The sequence below is a fragment of the Dipodomys spectabilis genome, unplaced genomic scaffold (assembly GCF_019054845.1).
Source record: "Dipodomys spectabilis isolate Male_0828 unplaced genomic scaffold, ASM1905484v1 ptg000061l, whole genome shotgun sequence".
NCBI classification, from domain to species: domain Eukaryota; kingdom Metazoa; phylum Chordata; class Mammalia; order Rodentia; family Heteromyidae; genus Dipodomys; species Dipodomys spectabilis.
In genome coordinates, this window is record NW_024870738.1 from 89,886 (window position 1) to 102,216 (window position 12,331).

Sequence of the window (12,331 nt, forward strand, 5' to 3'; positions counted from 1 at the left end):
CAAAGAAACCTGAATTTGTGACTGGATTTTTAGGAGTTGGGGAGGGGGAAGGGAAGGGCAGCCTTGGCTCTGTGGAACTTTTCCTTCTGCATAGCAGGCATTCTACAAGATAATTTTAGGGTATAAAGGCTGAATAGACTTTTTCCCCCAGGTTGTCTTTTACTTTCAAACATTGGTTAGGTGTGGAGCCTTACTTTGAGCAATAATTCTACAGGTTTCTGCTAGCCTTGGCTCTGTTTATATATGGAATCTGCAAACTTTATCCCACAAAGAAGGCTCTGCAAGAGCTCTGGGTTGCATGTTGCTTTGTGTGCCTTTTTTTTTTTTTGGTGTCACTCCTGGGCTTGAACTCAGGGCTTGGGCGCTGCCCCTGAGCCTTTGTCCTCAAGGCTTGCTTGCTAGCACTTTACTACTTGAGCCATAGCTCCACTTCTGGCTTTTGGTGATTAATTGGAGATGAGTCTCAAGGACTTTCCTGCCTGGGCTGGCTTTGAACTTTGGTCCTCAGATCTCAGCCTCCTGATTTTCTAGGATTATAGGTGTGAGCCACTAGTGCCTGGCTCTTTGTGAAGCTTTTGAAAACAGGTGCAATGTTAGTGGGGTATCCAGGGTGTAGCTTCGTGGGAGGGCAGTTGCTTGGACTGTGTCTTGGGTTAGCTCTCCAGCACCACAGAAGGAAAAAAATAAAAATTAAAAGGTTGAACTCCAAAGTAAGTATGTTCTTAGTTGCAAAATAAAGGTGTTTATTTTTGTTTGTTTTTGTGGGGGCACCGGGAATTAGGCTTTTGATTAGCTTTTTCCACTCACAGCTGCTCTACCACTTGAGCCACAGCTCCAGTCCAGAGATGTCAGATTTTTGTTTTGTTTTGTGAATGGGGAGACCCTGGCTGTTACTGTGTGTGTGTGCATGTGTGTATGTGCGTGTGCACACATACTCTAATACTGGAGCTTGAACTCAGGGCCTTGTGTTGTCCCTTAGCTTTTTCTGCTTAGGGCTGGAATTCTACCATGTCAGTCACACCTTCACTTCCAGTTTTTTGTTGATTAGTCTCTTGAATTTCTCCCTCCCAGAAGGGCTTTAAACCCTAGTCATCAGATCTCGCGTGTCTGAGCAGCTAGGATTACAGGTATGGATGAGCCCTGGGCAACTTTCTTTGTTGTTGTTTTATTTTTGTTTTCCATTTGCTATTTTAATTCTCTGACTATGAAGTCGCAAGCAATCAAGCAGGAAAGATAGTTTATGTTGGATGAGAAAAAGGGAAATCAGTTCAGGATTGAGTAGGAAAGGTGAGATCACCTTTTGGCCAAAGGTGACTTTTTAAGAGTTTCCGATCAAAGACCAATTGTGAAGGTCAGGGAAAACAGGGTAGACTAATCTGCCATTAATGTGAAAGAGGAACATTTTACTTGTGGGCAAAAAAAAAGGAAAAGTGTTAGTGTATTTTTTTTTTTTTGGCAGCACTAGGATTTGAACTCAGTGCTTTGTGTGTGCTTGGTTGCTGTATGGGGCATGGCTCCAGCAGGCTTTATTTGCAGGTGGAGTCTCATGGAGTTTTCTACTCTGAATCTTGATCCTGCAGATCTCAGCCTCCTGAGTAGCTAGCATTATAGGCCCAGCCACTGTTGCCTAGTATATTTTCTCTTTTCTTTTTTTTTGTGGTACTTGTTTGAACAGAGTCTCACGCGTGCTAGGCAGGCTGCTCTACCACTGAGCCAAGCCCCAGCCTCCTTGTGCATCTTAACATTTTTAGTTTTGTTTTTATGTGTGTCAAAGTGGCTCTTCGAAAGTATAAGTAACCAACTAGTTCTTCCCAGATGGTGACATTCTGGCAGCTCTACACAGTACTTCCCCTCTCTAGATATAACCAGAACTTTCTAGCTGATTCCTTTAGGTACATCTGGGGTTTTCCTCTGTTTTAATTAATTAACTAATTAATTGTACTGCTGCTGGGCCTGTTTGCTCTTAGTTGGCTTTTGAGCCCAAGGTTGTTGCTCTGTCACTTGAGCCACACTTCCACTTATTTTTGTCAGTCATCTGGCCTGAACTCTGGGCCTGGGCGCTGTCCCTCAGCTCTTCAGCTCAAGGCTAGCACTCTACCACTTGAGCCACAGCGCCACTTCCAGTTTTCTGATGGTCAGTTGGAGATAAGAGTCTCACAGACTTTCCTGCCCGGGCTGGCTTTGAACCGCGATCCTCAGATCTCAGCCTCCTGAGTGGCTAGAAATTCAGGCCTGCGTCACTTGCACAAAAATGGTAGATTTTCTGTCTTACCTAACTGCTACTTTCTTTTGCTGGTTTCACCTCCCCCCACACCGACACGTCCCTTCCACACACACACACACACCACACACACACACACACACACACAAGTACAGGTACAGGTTTTTGTTCTAGGATGACTTGTTATCACTAGCCTGTTCTAGGACATGAAATCCTGAGAGAAATCAAAAGTTGCCCCTTTATCCAGTAAGTTCCCATTTTAAGAGCTGAAATTTAGAGCATTTTATTGACTCCATACGGCAGACGGGAGGGATTATTTATTTGGTTGAAGGAATCACCGTGGGTGTCCAATTAGCACATAGCTGATTCCCCACATACTTATTATATAAAACGAGACCTTGACACCCATGGCATCCCAGTTTTTTGTGTTTTTTTTTTTTTTCCCTCCTGGATAACTTAAATGGATAACTTAAAATTTCCTTTGGTCTTGCTTTCCTCCTCCTCTCTCTCCTTGTGTATGGGATCCCTGGAGAGGTAGAGCAAGAAGCTGGGGAAATGCCCAGGGAAAGATGATTAGCCTTCAGGTAGGGCTGGCCAGACGCAGAGGAGGGTGGGTGGGTGGCTTCCTGTTGGAAGGATTTCAGAGCTTGGACCTTTCTCTTGGCTGTTCTGTCCTTTTCTTTTTCCATGAGTTCAAGTACAGAACATGTCGCCCTGGGAGGCCTACACATTGCGTTCTCATTAACCCTGGAGCGCCTTTATCAGATTAGTTACAGGCCTATATGGCAAGATTGTTTTTTTCCCCTTGAAGAAGGGCATACCGATGCATGAGTTAGACCTACAATGAGAAGGGACTATGCAGAGATGAAGAGGAGACCAGGACCCCAGTTATCCCCCCGGCCTCCAAAAGTCGGTGGTGATTCTTTGTTCTGTAACTGGTGAAATTGTGCCCCAGTGTTAATTGTGCATATGTTTGTAAACTTATAAGCACTGATATTTATCACAGTAATATTTATTTCTTTTTGTTGTGGCAAAAACATTAAATGGTACTTAGGTTAGCTACAGCTACGGCTGTTCAGTGGAAAGCACATTCTACTATGCTCAAGGCGTAGATTTGATCCCTAGTACTGCAAAAAAAAATTCTTTGAAAAACAAAAAAATCAAGGAAAAGATTGATCAGTAGTCCAAATACGTTATTATCTCATTTGTAGAAGTATTGGTTGTATTGATTTTCAAGTCCTCTACATCCATGTTCTGTGGAATTCTTTGTTAGAACCTACCTATTAAGTACTTGGAGGTAATTCGCTTAAGAACTACATTGTCTCATGAGGAGCTGGTGGCTTATAAGTGTCATCCTAGCTACACAGGAGGCCGAGATCTGAGATTGTGGTTCAAAGCCAAGTAGGGCAGAAAAGTCTGAGAGACTTATCTCCAATTAATCAGCAAAAAGCCCACATGGAAGTGGAGCTCAAGTGGCAGAGCACCAGCCTCGAGCATAACAACTAAGGGACAGTGCCTAGGCCTTGATTTCAAGGCCCAGTACCGGCACCAAAGAAAAAAAAATCAGTTTTCTAGGGTTCCTGGAGTATAGGAAGAGCTCAGAATAATGACTGGGCTGATCTTAGGGATCTTGACTGTGCATTTCTGGAAGGGGTCTGCCATCTCATCATTTTATGTACGAGATGCAATCCGTATCCATGAAACCTTAAGCGGGAGTTGGTGGCATGAAGTTCTGGCTAACGACACAAAGGGTTCTACTGGGCAGGTGCCTGAGTTTGGTTAGAGCTGTCCCAAAGTTTTTCTACCCCTAGGGAGAAATTCTAGTCATAAACTGACCACTAATTACCTGGTCCCATGGAGGAATGGCTGTGGGAGGTAGTAGGGAGGAGGTAGGATGCGTGAGTGTCTCCTAGGGTTGTGCTTTCTTTCCAAGCTGACCTGCCTCTGTAATAGCAAGTTTGAAGCCCAGAGTTCAGTCTCCAGGACACACACACACGCACACCCAGAACAGAATAGAATAAAAATATTGTCAATGGTTTTGGAATCAGATGAGATATTAAAACGTTCCGTTTGAACCCTTGGAATGTTAAGAAATGACAGTTTAGACTTCCTGTGGCTCAGCCTTTGAAGGCCCTGCTTCCATTTCCAACACTGAATGTGGGGGTTGGCGGGACAGTTGAGTGGAGATTTTGTCATGATGGACCGTTTTTCAAGTTTCGCAAATTTAGCTTTTTCTCCATAGGTACATAAACAAACACTGCTATGGCTGGGCACTGGTAGCTTGTACCTGTAATCCTCGTTACTCAAGAGGTTGAGATCTGAAGATTGGGGTTTGAAGCCAGCCTGGGCAGGAAAGCACTGGAGACTCTTACTTCCCGTTAACCATCAAAAAGCTAAAAGTAGAGCTGTGGCTCAAGTGGTAGAGAGCTAGCCTTGAGCAATAAAGCTCAGGGACAGCACCTAGGCCCGGTGTTCAAACTCAAGACAGGCATACACCAAAACAAAACAAACTCCAGCTCTAGCTTTGGAAAAGCTGAGCACGGTAGGTTGATTGACATGTCAGGCTTTTAAAATTTCGACTAGTTTATTGTTTTGTGCTTGTCCTGCTTGAGCTGGCTTTGAACCTTGATGCTTAGATCTCTGCTTCCTGAGTAGCTAGGATTACAGGCATGAACCACAAGTGGCAGGCACATATGTCTGTCTTTTTTTAAAAAAAGGGTTTTTTTGGTGTTTTTTTTTATATGTGCAGCTTAATACTTTCATTATGTTTAGAGGGCCTGAATTAAAGTTTGGAAAGAAAACATCTGGACTTGAAAGGATCTGCTTGCTACTGCTGCAGTCATATTTATTTTGTGTTGATTTAACAACAGAGATTATACACAGCTGATCCTGCTTATAGTTTAGGAGCTGGAAAGGGGGGGGAGCAGGAATTGTTTCTGTGCTCCCCCACCCCGTTTTCAGTGGATTATGTTTTTGGAGAAAAGTAATTAAAACTTTACACCAGGATTCATAGTTGTGAAATGTAAACCACAAGGATACATTTTTACATTCTTTCCTGGTTCCCAGAGTTGCTTTTTCTTGCGCCTCCAGGCCTTGAACTCCTTTGTTTTGACAGGAGTTTAATTTTCAAATTACCAGTGCTGTAATTGCAGCTCTGAAAAAATATTTAATTCATATGAAAACTCCTTGCTGTTCCCCCCCCCCCCTTCTTTCCAGCTGTTTATACAATGGGCTTTTCTAGCTCGTTTCCTTTGCCCTCTGCCTGGAGCATTGGTTTTTCTCAGAGACCTGCAGTTATCTTGCATGGTCTCACACACCTTCTGAAAATAAAGGTATATATTAAGCCTGCAGCTGTGGTGCCTCATGAGTGAAATCCCAGCTGCTCAAGAAGCTGAGATCTGAGGATGCAGATTGGAAAGCTAGTCTAGGCTGGAAAGTCTGTGAGACTCTAACCTCAATTAGCCATCGCAAAAGCCGTAAGTGGAAATGTGACTCAAGTGGGAGAGCACCAGCCTTGAGTGGAAAAAGCTTCATGCAAATTCCATGCTCTCCGTTGGAGTCCTACTTCAGCCCAACAACAACAAAAAATGTGCACATATGTAACACACTTGGATTTGTGCAGCCTCAGCTTCTTTTCTGAACTGCAGGATAGCTCTGGGGCGTGGCTAAGGCCTTTCAAACACAAGATCCAAAATGAAAGCTTTTACATTTTCTAATTCCCCCATCTGTATTTCTAATTTTTTTAAAAACAGAAAATGCCAGTGCATTAAGCTTTTGTTGTTATTCTGGAAATGGTATTGTGGCTTGAATTCAGGGCCTCATGCTTGGCTTTTCTCCCTCAATGCTAGCGATCTACCATTTGAGCCATACCTCCATTTCTTTTATTGGTTAATTGGAAATGAGAGTGTCTCAGATTTGTCTACCTGGGCTGGTTTCTAACCACAATCCTGAGATCTCTCAGCCTCCTGAGTAGCTAGAATTATCAGTGGCTGGCCCAACTTTCTTTCACTGGTTGAACTCATCATCTTTCACTCATCTGGCTTGCTTGCTTATGGTGGGTGCTCTACCAGTTGAGCCACACCAGATTTGCTAGTCGACTGGAAATAGAGTCTCTGGGAATTTTATGCCTGGGCTAGCTTAGAACCTCAGTTCTGCAGGTGTCAGTCTCCTAAATTGCTAATATTATAGGCTTGAGCTACCATGCCCAGGCTTCAGAGAGCTTGGGAAAACTGCATCCTGGATTTGAGTTGGGGTGATTTGCAAGAAAGGCAATGGGGGCTGGGAAGGTGGCTCAGTGGTAGAGCGCTTGCCTTGCATGCTCGAGGCCCTGGGTTCGATTCCTCAGCACCACATAAGCAAAAAGAAAAAAGCCGGAAGTGGTGCTGTGGCTCAAGTGGTAGAGCGCTAGCCTTGAGCTGAAGAGCTGAGGGACAGCACCCAGGCCCAGAGTTCAGGCCCACGACCGGATCCCCCCCACCCCCCAAAAAAAGAAAGGCAATGGATTTGGAGGGTGAAGTTTTGAGATATTTTCTCATGAACTCTGGAGTACTTGGTACAAAAAGGTGGATTTGCTTATTTTTTAAACATCTAATGTGTATCCCAAAGCCCAGGCGTTTTCTAGGATTTTGGTTCAGCTTCAGCCTGGTGGTTGTAATAAACATTGCATCTCCCCTCATTTGCTGGTTTGTGTTTGGTATATAGAGTGAAAATGGGTAGAGAACTAAGAAATGCCCTGTGATTATATCTCCAGCCAATGATCTGCATAAGAAATGAGCCAGAGAGCAGGTAGATGAGTGCCAGGCGGCAGGCGGCCTAGAGAGGGTTAGGGAGAGAGATCATGATCATGGCTTTTCTTTTTTTTTTTTTTTTGCTTATGTGGTGCTGAGGAATCGAACCCAGGGCCTCTGGCATGCAAGGCAAGCGCTCTACCACTGAGCCACCTTCCCAGCCCCCATGGCTTTCTTTAGGATAATGACAATGGTTGCTTTCCTGGCTTTTCACTTCCCCCTGTGATATAACCTGCCTTTCAAAAAACCTTTGAGGGTCCACAGTCCTGTGAACCCCAGAGCTGTTTTTTAAAAAATGACGCTTTTGAGATGTTCTCAGCCAGAGGGCCCGAGCTGATTTGGGAGGGGGGCGGCTTGACTTTGCAGTGGTGCTGGTCCTGGGCCGCTGGAGCGCCTGCCTTGTTCTTACAGCATTTCCCCTTGCGTGTGGACAGAACCTTATAGAGAGCTTCACTCTGTGCACACACTGCACATTGTGTTCCCTTAGCCCTTTTCTTACATTTTTTCTTTACTAAAAGGCCTTGCCTTCCCTTTGCTTTCTCACTCAAGGCTAGTGCTCTACCACTTGAGCCAGCCCTCTACTTCCAGCTTTTTGCTAGCTTATTGGAGATAAGGTAGCTAGGATTACAGATGAAATCTGGGCAGCCGTAAGATAACCAGGAGCCACCTTTTTGTTGTTGTTGTGTGTCGGTCGTGGGCCTTGAACTCTGGGCCTGGGCGCTGTCCCTCAGCTCTTCAGCTCAAGGCTAGCGCTCTACCACTTGAGCCACAGCGCCACTTCCAGTTTTCTAGTGACTTATTGGAGATAAGAGTCTCATGGATTTTCTTGCCTGGGCTGGCTTTGAACCGTGATCCTCAGATCTCAGCTTCCTGAGTAGCTAGGATTACAGGCGTGAGCCACCTTCCCCGCTGTTGTTTTTATAGTTAAAATGTTCCAGATTCTATTAGGTAGTAAAACTGTTCATTATCAACCATTCAGACTGGCATCTAACTTAGACCTAGGATGTTCCCTAGGTGGTGGAAGACTGGTTTTGAGTGAACAGGAGGAACTTCCTGTCACCTCTTCATTCTCTTCCAAAGAATATACCTCTGGGCTGGGCGTGTGGCTCAGTGGTAGGAGTGCCTAGCCCTGGGTTCAGTAGAAAGGGCAAGCTAATTCAAAGCAATCTCTTGGGAAGTTGCTCCAGATGGATTGGAATACAAAGCATGCCTAGTACCTGAGTGAGCAATTTCAATAACTTTGGAGCAAGTTACTGTCCCTGGAAAGGTTTATGGGGTCATCTGAAATTCAGCCCCCACCTCACCCTTCAGACCTCCTGAACATGAGGATGCCTCCTCCCTTGCAACTTAAAGCTGTAATTGGAACATTTAACTAGATTTTTTTTTTGTACTCCAGCTGTGGTTTGCCTAGCACGTACTAGACTCTGTGTTTGACCCTCAGGCTACGTAGAAGGTAGATGCAGATAGACAGATAAGCCTCCTCTACCTGGTGGGAGAGTTAGAGTGGATAACAAATAAACAGCCTTCTCATTTCCAAAATACCTGTGGGACTTTTCCAGTTGGGATCTGATTTAGCTCCTGCCTTGGTGTTTTCTTGCATCTGATGTTTTTATTTACTTATCTATCTGTCCATTTATTTATTTTTATTTTTATTTATTTATTTTTTGGGTCCGGTCGTGGTGCCTGAACTCTGGGCCTGGGCGCTGTCCCTCAGCTCTTCAGCTCAAGGCTAGCGCTCTACCACTTGAGCCACAGCACCACTTCCAGCTTTTTTTTTTTCTTCTGCTTATGTGGTGCTGAGGAATCGAACCCAGGGCCTCAGGCATGCAAGGCAAGCGCTCTACCACTGAGCCACCTTCCCAGCCCTGTCCATTTATTTTTGTGTGTGCTGGTACTGGGACTTGAACTCTGGTCCTGGTCATAGTCCCTTAGCTTTTTCCACTTGAACCTGATGGTTTACCACTGAAGCTACAGCTCCACCTTTGGCCTTTTGCTGGTTAATTGGAGATTCTCACGACTTTCCTACATGGGCTGGCTTTAGACTATCATCCTCACATCTCAGCCTCCTAAGTAGCTAGGATTACACTAGACCCTGTACCTGGCTCTATTGTCAGCCTTAAAAAAATAGTTATTATTGATTGATTGATTTTTGTTGTCTGGCTTTGTTCTTGGCTAGTTTTGAACTGTGACTCTTTACATCTCAGCCTCCAGAGTAGGTAGCGTTACAGGCGTGGGTCACCAGCGCCTGGCTCAAGCTGGCTCCTGTAGCAGAGACAGTTTGTGGCTCACCCTTAACTCTCTCTACCTTCTGCAGTGTAGGCTCCAGGGCAGTGGTGTGGCCGGTGGGTCAAGGCAGCTTGCCGTGCCCCTCTGCGTCTTCTTCCGTAATGGCCGAGCTGCTGCAGGCCTGCCTTCTCGCGTTCTTTCCCTACCACCTTTGGTCTGTGTTGCTGAGCCTAGTTCCCATCCTCCTCCTTCATTCCCATCCTCCTTCATTCCCATCCTCCTCCTCTCCAGGGCCGGACGTGAGCCATGAGTGGCACTTTCCTGCTAACCCACCTGCGAACTACAGGTCTGCACACTGCCTCCTAGAGTCTCCTTTCCCTACTGCTCACCCACTGAAGTCTGTGGCTCTCTTCAGCTCACCTGCAACTCCTGGGATTTCCAAGTTCTCATCCCTTAAGGTTTGGAAAGAGCCTACAGCGCAAACCTTTCTATTTACACGGCCATCACCCCAGCCTCTTTTCCTCCTTCCGACTTCCGTGGCAGCAAGGAAGAATGTAGGATGTGTGATATATGTTTTTGTGGGTTATGGGACTTGAACTCAGGGCCTAGGTGCTGTTCCTGAGTTCTTTTGCTCAAGGCCAGCCCTCTACCGCCTTCAGCCGCAGCTCTACTTCTTGTTTTCTGGTGTTTAATTGGAGCTATGAGCCTCACTGACTTTCTTGCCCTGGGTGGCTTTGAACCACGATTCTCTAGTTCTCAGTCTCCTAAGTAGCTAGGATTATGGTCTGAGCCACTGGCACCAGCTTTACATGTGTCTTTTCCTCTGCAGCTAGTGACCATTTCAAGGCAGGCCTAGGCAGCACACCTTTCCCACGTGGCCACGGTCAGGGACCACACTACTCAGAAAGGGTTCTGGGGTTTGGAAGAGTAATTGGAGAAAAGAGGCTTAGGGTGTGTCCTGCCTAGGATGACTCTGATGCCTAAACCTCACATCTCAAACCCTAGCTGAGGAGCTAGGCTTTCATACATAGGCCACTGCTGCCTGAGTCTTGTACCTTTCTTTTTCTCCTACTTACTTCCCTTCTGTCTTTCCTTTCTGATCTCGCCTTCCTTCATTTGGATCATGTCTCTGTTTCCATGCATCCTTTCTTTCTCTTTGCTTCCTTTGTTCTGGCCTTACATTTTTTGGTTGGTCGTAGGGCTGGAACTCTGGTCCTGGGTTCTGTCCCTGAGCTCTTCAGCTCTAGTTAGTGTTCTACCACTTTAAGCCACAGCACCACTAGCCCTTCCTTTTTTTTTTTTAATGTAATTTTTTGTCTTTAATTATCTTGTCTTATGGCCACATAATTTACGAAGTATCTACTCTACTTGAATCCTTTTCTCTAAGAAATTGGCAAAAAAAACCACCACTATCAATCACACATACACAGTAATTCCACAATTTTGTGTTTCTGAATAGCTGCTTAAAGACAACCGTAAATTATAACTTTGTCTGTCTTAGTAAAGAATTCAAAAGTACAGTTGCTATTGTATCTATTATGGACACTATAAAAGCATCTGAACTTACAGATCAACTATAAAATGTGAGAGGTGTTAAATATTCTTTGTTTGATATTCATACATAAGTCACACTACAAAGCCTTTCAATTAGTAAAAGGCAGATTTCAGACAGGAAATTCTAACCAGTTAAGACCAAAAATATAGACACTGCTTTCTTATCTTCGACCATTGTCTTTAACAGGCTAATGATCATAAATTGAAACATAAGTGAATCTTGCTTGCTTCTGAGACAGTGAAGGGATTTCCCCAGTGTTTTCGTACTAGCTATAGAAGTCTAAGTTTAAAACCAACTGGAGATGGTATTATTCCCTATCTTGCTGAAAAACTGAACATGATGAAGTCCAATCATATCACAGAAAGGGAAAACAATGACAGTATTTTTAAAGATCATATTCACTTAAGCACAAGCCAGTTTTACTTAAATCAGGATTGTCTAAGAAAAACATTCTGTCAGCCATTCATGATCTACATTCTGAGGTTGGAGGTCAATTAAATTAGGGTACGCATTGAAAAGCCATGAGACCTTTGTTTTGCAGTACACAAGGCACTGACTATTGCTCATTTGCAGCTTTTTTGAGAGACCCTATCAAGTCTGCCCTTTCTCCCTTCTTAATGCCAGCAAAGATCATTTTTGTTCCAGGGATGTACTTTTTGGAATTCTCCAAATACTCCATCAGTATATCATCACCTCAGATGATTCTTTTGTTTATGTTGGCATCTGTGTAAGAGAATCCAGTTGCTTGACCTGTCTCCTGAACAAACAGACCGTGGAGATTGGGCGTGGTCTTGTGCTTGCCTCCCTAGTCAATGGTGCAGCATTAGGCACTGGGAATTCTGAACAAAAATCTTCTTGCCTTTCTCAGCATCCCCCATTTATTTATTCATTCATTCATTCATTTATTCATTCATTCATTCATTTATTTAATTTATTTGTTGGTCATAGGCCCTTGAACTCAGGGCCTAGGCACTGTGTCTGAGGTTTTTCTACTCAAGGCTAATATTGCTCTACCACTTCTACCACTTTGAGCCACAGTGTCACTTCTGGGTTTTCTGGTGGTTATTTGGAGATAAGAGTCTCACAGACTTTCCTGCCCTGGCTGGCTTCGAACTGTGATCCTCAGATCTCAGCCTCTTGAGTAGCTAGGATGACAGGCGTGAACCACTGATGCCCAGCAACATCACCCATTTTAAATTTGCTCTTTCATTGCTATCATGAGAAAGAAAGCCACTCAGGAAGCTGGGTGTCCCACGCCCTAAGCCTCACTTTTTCTTACTTATTTTCCATTAGTTTCTCTCCATCTCTTTGTCCATTCCCTCCCAGCTTGCTTTTTCCCTTTCTCTCTCCTTTTCCTGTTTTTAAAAAATCTTTATTTACTACTCACCTCTTTCTTCACCTTTCTTCCTTTGTTTCTTTGTCTAGTAGTCCTTCCTTCAGAGTAGTTTCTCTAGTGTTCACTTCTCCAATGCATTGTTAAACTGAGAAACGTATTAAGCAAAAATAATTTGGGGATGAGAGACAGAGCCTTAAAAAATAGTG

At 44.4% G+C, this 12,331-nt stretch overlaps 1 protein-coding gene and 1 pseudogene across 1 annotated transcript in view; one reads left to right on the forward strand and one right to left on the reverse strand.

Moving 5' to 3' along the window:
* Shroom2 (shroom family member 2) overlaps positions 1-12,331 on the forward strand; it is a 106,849-nt gene that overhangs the window by 7,743 nt on the left and 86,775 nt on the right.
* Positions 11,346-11,667, reverse strand: LOC122108506 (annotated as a pseudogene).